The sequence below is a fragment of the Pteropus medius genome, unplaced genomic scaffold (genome assembly GCF_902729225.1).
Source record: "Pteropus medius unplaced genomic scaffold, Ma_sr-lr_union100, whole genome shotgun sequence".
NCBI classification, from domain to species: Eukaryota; Metazoa; Chordata; class Mammalia; order Chiroptera; family Pteropodidae; genus Pteropus; species Pteropus medius.
Window position 1 is genome coordinate 22,633,438 of NW_024340692.1, and position 10,530 is coordinate 22,643,967.

At 34.4% G+C, this 10,530-nt stretch overlaps 1 pseudogene; it reads right to left on the minus strand.

The window, feature by feature from the left end:
* Positions 1-1,321: 1,321 nt before the first annotated feature.
* Positions 1,322-1,574, minus strand: LOC120588216 (dynein light chain 1, cytoplasmic-like; annotated as a pseudogene).
* Positions 1,575-10,530: the final 8,956 nt, after the last annotated feature.

The following is a 10,530-nucleotide window of genomic DNA, read 5'->3' on the forward strand; positions in this document are numbered from 1 at the left end:
GCCCTCCCCAAAACTGATCTCACTTCTCAATAGATCTAAGAAGAGTTGTTAATATTTCACATTGTTTATCATTTTATTTGTTTTGGGGAAAGAGTGGCAGCATCCAAGCTCCTTAAATGCTGGACTAGGAAAGAGAAGTCTCTTTTCACTTTTAGCATCCATATCCATGTGTTCATAGTGTTTCTTGTAAACAGCATTTATTTGGTGTTGCTTTTTTATTCAGTTTGATAATCACTGCCTTTTATTTTGCTGTCAGACCTATTATTTCTACATATTATACATTCCACTCTATATATTTTTTGATTTTAAGTTAATTATCTTTTAAAGAAACAAAAAAAATGAGAAAAAAATCTCATGTTTACTCACATATTCATTACTTCCAGTTTTCAGTTCTTTGCAAGAAAGAGATCCAAGTGTTCCTCTAGTTTATTTCTTTGAAGAAATTCCTTTAACATTTATTATAGTGCAGGTCTACTTGTAGCGCATTCTCTCACCTTTTTTTTCCCCTCAAAAAGTGTGTCTTCAATTTTTAAAGAACTTCTCCTATTGGATATGGATATCTGCTAATACTTTTTTCTTCAAGCGCTTTAAACACAGCATTCCATTGTCATAATAGTTTCAGATAAGACGTCTGTTAATTTTTATCTTCGTCCTTCTGGATATATTCTGTCTTATTTCTTTGGCTACTTTTAAGTCTTTTCTTTTCTCCTATTTATCACTGGTTTCCAGTAACTTGATTATAATGGGTCTTAGTGTGGTTTTGTATTTATTATACTTGGGTTTGTTGAACTTTTAATACTGTGGGCTTACAGTGCTCATAAAACTAAAAAAAAATTGCCATTATTTCTTCAATATTTTTTTCATCTTTCTTTTTCCCCAGCTTCCCCTTTCCTCAGCTCCAGAATTTTCATTCTGGAAATCTATGTCAATTTACTCTAAATGTCATCTGTGAATTTTTAATTTCACATATCGTATATTTCATATCTAGGTTTATTTGATTCTTCCATTTTTTCCTCGAATTACTTCAAAGATGTTTTTGTTTGTTTTTACTTCTCCAACAGATTTTATTTTTTTAAAAGGAATCGATTTTTGAGGAGGAAAAACATGGGACAGAGAGATATGGAATAGAAAATAATACAAATGTAAGCTGTTTTGCTAATTATTTTATAACTACAACAAATGAGTACAGAGAATGAACACAAAGTTCAAAGATCAAGGTGTTTTCTTAGGCAAGGCTGAAGACTTCTGTCTCTGCTATTTGGATTTAGGCTGCAGCTCTTGTTTTTGGATGAATCACTGGATGTGTGGCACAGTCCATGCTTTAACCGGATTTGAACAGAAGAATGGCCACTTGGCCTGTGTAGAATTAGATGAAGTATTTGGTTTCATGTGTTGGTAACTACCAAAGTTCCGCCTCATGATGCAGTTCCAGGTGGGATTCTACTTCTTGTCAAACTCTTCCTTAATATGCGCCATGATGTCCTTCTCGTGTCTTATTTCTCCAACTACATGGGGTCCTGTTGCATTTTCTCTGACATATCGACATTTTTTATCACATCCTTTCGGTTTCCCATGGTTACAGTGAAGCAGGGGTTGGTGGATTATAAAGGTCTCCGGTGGGGGTGCTGGTGAGGCTCAGACCCAGTGGGAGGTGCCATCGTCGACCCTTTTCTTTTTTTTAAATAGAGGAATAATTGACATATATTAGTTTCTGGTGTACAACATGATTCAATATGTGTAAATATTGTGAAATGATCACCACAATACGTCTAGTTAATATCAGAGTACATAGCTACTGAATTTGTTTATCTTGTGATGAGATCTCCTCTCTTAGCAACTTTAAAATATGCAATGCAGTATTAACTACAGTCATCATGCTGCATATTATGTCCCCATGATTTATTTACATCTGGAAGTTTGTACTTTTGACCCTTTTTACCCATTTCACCCATCCCCAACTGCTGCTTCCAGCAAGACCTATCCATTCTCTGTATCTACGAGATTTTTATTTTTTAGATTCCATATGTAAATGAGAACATACAGTATTTGTCTTTCTCTGTCTGAAGTATTTCACTTAGCATAGTGGTTTCAAGGTCCATCCATGTTGTTGCAAATGGCAAGTTTTCATTCTTTTTTATAGCTGAATAATATTCATATACATGTATAATTTTTTCTTTATCCATTCATATATCAATAAACACTTAGATTGTTTCCATATCTTGGCTACTGTAAATAATGCTGAAATGAACATGTGTGTGTGGATATCTTTTCAAATTAGTGTTTTCATTTTCTTCAGATAAATACCCAGAAGCAAAATTGCTGGATCATATGTTAGTTCTATTTTTAAATTTTTGAGGACTCTCCATACCGTTTTCCATAGTGGCTACACCAATTTACAATCCCACTAACAAAGCACAAGGGCTCACTTTTCTCCACATCCTCATCAACATTTGTTATCTCTTTTGTTTTTGTTAATAGCCATTCTAACATATGTGAGGTGATATCTCATTGTGGTTTTGTTTTGCACTTCCTTGATCATTAGTGATGTTGATCATCTTTTCCCGTTTGGCATCTGTATGTCTTCTTTAGAAAAATGTCTCTTTAGATCCTCTGACCACTGCTTAATCAGATTGTGGCTTTTTGCTGTTGAGTTATAGGAGTTCTTTATATATTTTGGATATTAACCCCTTATTGGATATATGACTTGCAAACATTTTCCCCCTTTCAGTAGGTTGCCTTTTCATTTTGCTGATGGTTTCCTTTGCTATGCAGAAGCTTTTTGGTTTCGTGTAGTCCTGCTTGTTTTTTTTCTTTTGTTGCCTTTGCTTTTGGTGTCAAATCCAAAAAATCATCACTAAGCCTTATGTCAAGGAGCTTACCCCCTGTTTTCTTCTAGGAGTTTTATGGTTTCAGGTATTACATTCAAGTCTTTAATTCATTTGAGTTAATTTTTGTGCGTGGTGTAAAATTGTCGTCCAATTTCTTTTGCATGCAACTGTTCAGTATTCTTAACACCATTTATTGAAGAGACTATTCATTTCTCATTGTATATTCTTGGCTCCTTTGTGGAAAATTAATTGACATATGTATGGATTTATACCGGGCTCTCTATTGTTTCCCATTTATCTGTGTCTGTTTTTGTGCCAATACAATAAAGTTTTGATTACAATAGATCTGTAATATAGTTTGAAATCTGGGAGCCAATCTGTTGCATCCAGCTTTGTTCTTCTTTTACAGGATTGCTTTGTCTATTCAGGGTCTTTTGGGGTTCCATACAAAATTTAGGATTGTTTTTTCTATTTCTATTTCACTGAATCTGTAGATTGCTTTGGGTAGTATAGATAATTTAACTATATTAATTATTCTTGTTTTTGAGCACAAAATATATTTTTATGTATTTGTGTCTCCACTTTCTTTCATCAATGTCTTATAGTTTTCCAAGTATATATCTTTTACTTCCTTGGTTAAATTTATTTCTCAGTACTTCATTCTTTTTGATGCAATTGTAAATGGGATTGTTTTTTTAATTTCGCTTTATGACAGTTTGTTATTAGTGTATAGATATGCAGCATATTTCTGTACATTGATTTTTGTATTCAACTTTACTGAATTCATTTATTAGTTCTAATAGTTTTGAGGTGAAGTGTTTAGGATTTTTCATATATAATATTGTCATCTGTAAATAGTAATTGTTTTACTTCTTTTCTAATTTGGATGCCTTTTATAATTTTTTTCTTTCCTAATTGCTCTTGCTAGGACTTTCAATAATATATTGAATAAAAGTGGCAAGAGTGAACATCTTTGTCTTGTTTCTGATGTTAGAAGAACAGCTTTTAGCTTTTCACTGTTAAATATAATGTTAGCTGTGGGCTTGCGATATATGGCCTTTATTATAATGCATTTCCTCTACCCACTTTGTTGAGAGTTTTTATCATAAATGGATGTTGAATTTTGTTGAATGCTTTTTCTGTATCTGTCAAGACAGTCAAAAGATTTTTATCCTTTATTTTGTTGGTGTAGTATATCACATTGATTTGCAAATGTTGAACCATCCTTGAATCCTTGAAATAAATCACACTTGATCATAGTGTGTAATCATTTTAATGTATTGTTAAATTTGGTTTGTTAATATTTTATTGAGGATTTTTGTTGAGGATTTATGTTCATCGGCGATGTTGGCTTGTAATTTTTTCTTTTGTGTCCTTATCTGATTTTGGTAATAAATGAGGGTAATGCTAGCTTCATACGATGAGTTTGGAAGTGTTCTCTCCTCATTGTTTTTTAAGAGTTTGAGGAAGATTGGTATTCTTTAAATGTTTGGTAGAATTCACCAATGAAGTCGTCTATTCCTGGATTGTTGTCTTGGGAGGTTTTTGATTACTGATTCAATTTCCTTACTAGTATTTGGTCTGTTCATTTTCATTATTTCTTCATGACTTAGTCTTGAAAGGTTGTATGTTTCTAGGAGTTTATCCAATTCGTTCTAGGTTGTCCAATTTGTTGGCATGGAATTGTTTATAGTAGTCGATTATGAATCTTTGTATATCAGTTGTAACTTCACCTCCTTTAGTTCATTTTTTTGAGTCCTTTTTTTTTCTTGGTGAGTCTAACTAAAGGTTTGTCTATTTATCTTTCAAAGAGACAGCCCTTGGTTTTATTGATTTTTTTTTTTCTATCATCATTTTAGTATATATTTCATTTATTTCTGCTATGATCTTTGTTATTTCCTTCTACTAACTTTGGCCTTTATTTGTTCTTATATTTCTAGTTCCTTGAGATTTAAAGTTAGGTTATTTGAGATTTTTTCTTGTTTCTGGAGATAGGTATTTTTTGCTATGAACTTCCCTTTTACAGCTGCTTTTGCTGCATCCCATAAGTTTTGGTATTTTGTATTTTGATTTTCATTTATCTCAGATATTTTAAATTTCTTTTTGAGTTTCTTTATTGACCCATTTGTTGTTCAGTAGCATGTTGTTTAATCTTTACACATTTGTGATATTTTCAGTTTCCTTCATGTAATTTATTTCTAGTTTCATACCATCATGGTCAGAAAAGATGCTTGATCTGATTCTGATCTTTTAAAATTTGTTAAAGCTAGTTTTATGGCCTAACATATGGTCTATTTGGAGAATGTTTCATGTTCACTTGAGAAGAATGAGACCAAGTTTTTATTAAATCCTTGAGCATATTTATAATAGCTATTCTAATGTATTTGTAAATTCCATCATCTCTATCATTTGTCTTTCCAATGACTAATTTTTTTTTTCCTGGATATGGGTTGCATTTTCTGCTTGTTCACCTGTCTACTAATTTTTAATTAGACATTATGTATTTTATGTTTTTGAGTGCTGGACTTGTTGTATTTCAGGAGTATTAGACTTTGCTCTAGCAGTTATTTGTAGATAAGCTTAATTTTTTCAAGGTTTTTTTTTTTCCACATTTGCTATGGTGGGTTTAGAGTAGCCCTTACTTTGGCTTAATTTAACCCTATTTATGAGGTATGATCAGTGAGAATGCCCCTCTCTGGTTGGTTGGAACTCGAGCATCTACCAATTCTATGAGTTTGGAGAACTGTTATTTGCTTGGTCTCATGCAGTTTCACTCTATGCATGCATGCTTTTGTATTGAGCAACAACAAACTCAAGATCTGTGACCTTTATGCAGATTTTTGGAGCTCTTTCTTTGTGCCACTCTCTTCATTCTGGTAGTATGCCCCACAAATTCCAGTCACCTCATCCTTCTGAACTCTAATCTCTGTGCTCTTCTTAGGATTCCCATTTTTTTCACTATTGTCAGAATGTATTTCTGGAAATAAAACCTGATGATTATAGGGTTCATCTAATTTGCTTTCTTCCTGTTAGAGATCACAACTCTATACAGTCTGTTGTCTAATATCTGAAAACTTTTTTTCCAGTGTTATAGTTGTTTATACTGGGAAGGTAAATCTGGTCCCATTTACTCCATCTTAGCCAGACCATGAGAACGTAAAGAGGGTAAAGTATGGTAAGAAAAAGAGTAGAAAATACGTAGGGTAAGAGACATACAGGTGTAGGCATACACTTCCTTTTATTTATTGTTCTTGGGGATCATTAAATATTTTGAATTTGTGACTTGATGCATTTCATCAGTTTAGAAAACTTCTGTTTAAATTGCCTTTTACCATTCTCTATCTCATCTCCTGGGATTATTTATATATATATGAGTGTGAGTGTGAGTGTGAGTGTGTGTGATCTTCATCTTCTCACTGATACCTGCATGTCTCTTACCTTGTATATTTTCCACTCTTCTTTTTCCGACCACACTTTATCCTCTTTATGTTCTTGTGGTCTGGTTTCAAGTTCACTATTTTTCTCTTTAGTTATTCATAAAGCAGTTCCTTGAATAATGTTTCATTCAACATTTTGTTATAACTTTGATTAGAAAAAGAAATTTGATTCTCAGCCACTGTCTGTGTGGAGTTTTCACATCCTCCCCATGTCTGCATGGATTTTCCTCGAGTACTCAGGTTTCTTCCCATATCCCAAAGATGTGCACATTAGGTTAATCGGTATGTCTAAATTGGCCCAGTATGAGAGAGAGAGAGGGAGAAAGAGGGCGTGAGAGAGCCTACACCCTGCAACAGAGTGGTGTCCTGTCCAGGGTCGGTTTCTTCCTTGTGCTGCTAGGACAAGCTCTGGCCAATAGTGACTCTGAACTGGAATAAATGGGTTGGAAAATAATTATTGTACTTGTTTTTATTAATCTTCCTTAAATGTATGTATAGCCCCCATTTATTTTAATGTTTAATTTTACAAGTGTTTTGGGTCTTTATATAAAAGTTTGGTGATGTTTTTATGATCAGAAATATGCCATAGAAATTTAATTCTTGTTTAAATCAATTAGCCTATGGTAAACTTGGTTTCATTATACATCATTTCATTAAGTCACAGTTTTTGAGGGCTTATTGAGGACATTAAGTGAGGACTTACTGTAATCTGCAAATAAGTCACATCCTGAGTTCTTAATTTAGATTACTGATTTTTTTCTTCAGTGTTCATTAGTTCCTCTTCACAATTACAAGATATCTTCCAAACTTCACTATCTTCTTCTCTTATTTCATTTTAATCCAAATTCATTTTGAAGATGAACTTCAGACCCCATACATTTCTGGTCCATCATTACTCTTAGGTTGTAGTCTTTATTATTCCCATCCCACGGTGAGATATTTCAACTATACCACACTACCTAGTTGGCACTGAACTCTAACACCTATCCTTTTAATTGTAAAAGGTTAATAAAAAAATGTCACAAAGCTTCTCGGCTTCTCCTCTGCCCTTTCTGGAAATAATAAATGCTATCAGAGGAAGAATGGACCCACACACTGGACTCATTCTCCTGGACTTTTGTCATCTTCTGTATTCTGGTCCAGGCATTATTCAATATCTCATCAGCTTGTCCATGCCTTTAAGAAGCTGCTTTTAATATTTTGTCTAGCTCCTCTAAATGATCTTGTTGAGATGGTTGATCTGTATTATCTAGTCTGTTATTCTAAGAAATAAATGTCTCAAGGGCCAAGTTGAGGTTGAAGTTATAGTGGAAATAATCTGCTCTGTTTGGTCATTCTCCCAGCTTCCTTCAGCTTTATGAGTGCAGACATAGGGAAATAAGTTGGCTTCAAGTATGCAACCAGTAGACAAGTTTGGGTAATAATAAGTGTAGAGTGTTTTCAAGTTTGTTATTTAGTTCTAGAATATGAAATCTAAGCTGAATAAGAAGGAAAGGTGAAGAAAAGAGAAGGCTGGTGAATTGGGAGAGAGTGATAAAAACCCTGAAGAAAACCCTTAGTTTTCAGGACAGTTGAGTAGAAATAATTGAAAAAACAATTAGGAAGGGAAGTTGTAGTCAGATGTTTCAGTGCTTTGACAGTAGAGAGATTACAGATTCAAAGAGTGATTGTGAAAATTGGTGGCTAAAGTGGAGTAGAGGAATCGATCACTGGAGATAAAAATGTAGAGTATCCAAAGTCCAGGCTGCCAAATGGGTCATTCATATAGATGCTGAAGCCACCCAGGGTAATGTCAGAGAGGTTAATAGGTGGTAGCAACAGGAGGAAACTAAGCATGTTTATTTTCTAGATCATGGATCAATGTTTTGCAAAATCTTTACAAATTCCTCTGTTTTCTTAAATGCTCTACTGATACCATCTGATGTGGATTGTTTTACTACTAAATGACCTATGCACATTTAGTATATGCTTTAATGATTTTAAAAACCTGGACTCATGATGCAAGGCCCTGTTGAATGACTGACTCAACTCCCATTCCCAACCTTCTCCTTAGTAGTCCTTTTCCTAGAGTCAGCCATATGATACAGAGCTGGCCAATGATATATAAGCAGAAACCTGCTATGGAGTGTCTGGAAAAACTCTTGTTTTCCTGACATAGGTAACCCCATCTCTTTCTTCAGTGTTCCCTTATGTGCAATAATGATGTTTGGCACTGCAGCAGCCATCTCGTGACAATTTAGAAATGGCCTAAAAACCTTAGAGATATCATCAATGTTGTAGTTGAGTCATCAAAGAGTAAGCAGCACTATCTTTGAACTTCCTGATATGTGAAGGAGGGGAAAGCCTAACTGTCACTTTAGCAGACTTTTGTGTCCCAAAAAAATCTTAATACACATGGTAAATAGCAGGTGTAAACTCAAATATATGAGTTTGTAGTAATGAATTGGCCTCTTCCGATGGTCACAAGTGTGTCCCTCAGTCTGCACCATACTGTTTTGCCCCCTCACCGCCCCGCCCCTCCCTTGCCCCAAACTAAGCAAGAGTATGGACAGACTTCATGTCAAAAATGCAGTTCAGAATTAAAACAGGAATTGATCATTTTCTCCCTAGTCTATTCCATGGATAGTACCCCATATTTGGTGGATTATATGTAATATAATCTATAGTACTCACAGTACAACTTATCCCTAATGTTAATTTAACACAGCAGATTCACAAAGTGAGTTTATGGAAAAATGTCCCATTTAAAGTAATAAACCTAACTCTAGAAGGATGTCAAAAAGATAAAACAATCTTCTCATTCTTCAATGGTTTCGTGGATGCCCTCAGACTAGGCAATCCTGGAGGTATGAGCGTGCATCTTGGAAAGGGTAATAAGTAACAATAAAATAAAAGGGTAATAAGCTTGGAAAGTTCTCAACCATCTGAATAATTGAGATGAAGGCATATTTTAAAAATTTATAAATGATGAAGAAAAAGGATAAGAAATTATAATACATTTTTGGTGGCTAACTGGAATGGAGAAGTCAGTCTTGTTACAGATTTTCCTGAATCACTCATATTTTGAACTATTAAATTAGTCTCTTGGTACCTAATTTCACAACAACAATTTACTTCACCCTAATTTCACCCTTCCCCACCCCCAAGTTTATCTGAATTTTCCTCCAAATTCCAGACACATTGGCATATATTCTTTTTATGGATGTCTTTGAATAATTGTTCCTTTAAATATATTAAGCCATCACTGGATTTATTTTTTTTCTGGAAATATCTTCTCACTCTTTATAGAATTATGCCCACCACAAGCATTTGGGTAAAAGAAATCTAGTCTTATGATTTAGAATCCTGACAGTGCCTTCTAAAAAGATAAGAGCATTTAATTTTGAATACAATTTTATTTAGCTTTGAACCATCTCAAAAATGACAGGCATGTGACTACTACTCAAAAACTCATCCTTTACAATCTTGGCCAAGGACTTAATAAAGTAATTAGATATCTAAATACAATTTAAGTACTTTCCAACATATTTTAGAACAATATATTCAGACATTAGTATTAACAATTATGGCATAATAGTTTTTGCATTGGCAGTGAGCCTCTCATTCTAAAGTCCTGTTTTATCAAGATTGAAAACATAGTTTCCTTATTTTTTCTAAAGACATATGTTTACCAACCATCAAAAACTAGAAAAACTTATTTGTTTTTAAAGAAGGCAGACACTCCCTTTCAGAACATGGCCTAGATGTTTTTGTTATAGTTTTCAGTATATGTTCCCTCTTCTCTGATTTTCCCTCAACAATTAAATGTCACTGTATATACCAATTCTCTGATGGAATATCCTTTCCTCTTTCCTCTCTGCCTCTAAGTATGTCAGCACCATCCACTGGCCAGGGGAACATGACAAAAATGCATTTGTGTCTCCAAGGAGGCAGCCGACCTGACATATCTGGAATCGATTAGTCAGGGCTGGTGTGAGGGCTCGTCCTGGAGGCAATGGCCAGGCCTGGGCAGGTGGAGGAAAGGAGTAAAGAAGCCCTCTAAACAGAATGACAATAGGGTTGAAATGTTTGCATCACTCTTCAACAATTAAAAATGATTATCTCTAAAACTGCTCTAGCATTAGCTTCCAGAAAAAGGTGGAATTTTTTCACACACACACACGCACACGCACACACACACAGTGGGCCTTTATAGTGAAATTTTTTTATGCTAGGGTTCCAAGTGCTATCAGCTGCAGTTGAGAGTCCACTGGAAGCAAAGTGTT